Here is a 1,573-nt window from a genome sequence, read left to right on the forward strand (position 1 = left end):
CAGGGGTCTCCATGTGGCTCCTCCAGTTCCCAGGGCACAGGGTCTATCAGCATAGTGCAATGTGTCTTGTCAGTAGAGCATCTCTCAGGGAGTGAGCAGAGAAATAGAAAAAAAGAGAGAGAGAGAGGACTCCAGTTTCCAAGGAGGAAATCCCAGAGTTCCCAGAATCTTCAGGAGAAGGCCATGCCTATATAGAGGCCTCATTGGCTATGACCCAATTGACAGACTAGACTCCACCCCTTCACTCTTAATCTTCTCAAGTCTCAAATTGACACCAGGTGATGTAACCACCACAGTGCACTAGCTCAATCTTGGATTGCTTCCTTAAATGGTGAGCCCAGGCACTTCCCTTGCCATGCCCTAAAAGCACTGGAACACTTTAAAATTAGTCTTTGGAAAATGGGTTTTTTACCAAGCAGAACTTTTACCTGCAAAGTAATGGAGTCGGTGATAGGGGCTCACTGAGTCAGAGACGACTCAATGGCAGTAAGTTTGGTTTGGGTTTGGGTACTAAGTGTCAGAGAAACTTTGTAAGGACTCAATGATTAGGGGAATCCCTGTCTTCTGGGGAATTATTTCAGGGGGAGGGGAATATTCCCTTTGTATCTAGACAAAAAATTGTCCATCCAGCCTGGCTTCCTGGAAGAGAAGAGCGTTCTGTGAGGAGAAGGAGGGCCCCGACCTCCAAACCATCATCAAGTCAATGTTGCCTCACTTCTCTGGGGTAGATAAAACTCTAAGTATGTTTGTTGTTGTTGCCAACCAAAACCAAACTCACTGCCATTGTGTTGAGGCCAACTCATAGCGGTTCTGTCCGATCAGGCAGAACTGCCTCTGAGCGCTTCCGAGACTAACTTCTTACAGGAGTAGGAAGCCTCCTCTCTCTCCAGAGCAGCAGCTGGTGCTGCTGGTCAACCTGTTACCTACTGATTAGCCTCTCAACATGTAACCAGGACACTTCCCTGAGACTTCAATGCCAGGCATATCTACAATCATTGATTCTGATCCACTGACAGCATCCAGGTTTTATCTGGCTGGCTTTCACCCTTGGCCAAAGGTGTGCTTCCCTCAAATAATCCAGGACCGTCCCACCCCCCAGGTGTCCTATCTCCCTTACTGGCAGTGGACACTGGGGATTTAGCAGCAATCCACAGAGCAGTGCTAGAGGGAGGTCTTCCCATACTCCTGGGGCAGAAAGGGGGCTGTGCAGGGTGATAGATAATCAGATCCCATTGACCTGTTTCAGTAGCCAGAGCCAATCACAGCCTTTCTACTGCCCTGGAGCCACAGTGGAGCGGGTTTCTCTTCTCCAGGACCACCATGGGAAAAGTAGTCTTTTCCAAACAAGGAGACCTTGTGCAAATCATCCTTTAGATGCTCTTTCCCCAAGGTAAAAATCCTCTGGAAGAAGGGGCTGGTACCTTCTGATCCTATGATAAAGAATGAGTTATGATACGGTGATGTTAGGGGGGTCTCCCCAAGTGTCCCCTAGCACAAAGGGGAGAGTAGCACAAAGGTGTCCCCTAGCACAAAGGGGACAGTAGCACAAAGGTGTCCCCTAGCACAAAGGGGA

The sequence above is a fragment of the Echinops telfairi genome, unplaced genomic scaffold (genome assembly GCF_000313985.2).
Source record: "Echinops telfairi isolate 266 unplaced genomic scaffold, ASM31398v2 ScPeMD7_7469;HRSCAF=8507_1, whole genome shotgun sequence".
In the NCBI taxonomy this organism is placed as follows: Eukaryota; Metazoa; Chordata; class Mammalia; order Afrosoricida; family Tenrecidae; genus Echinops; species Echinops telfairi.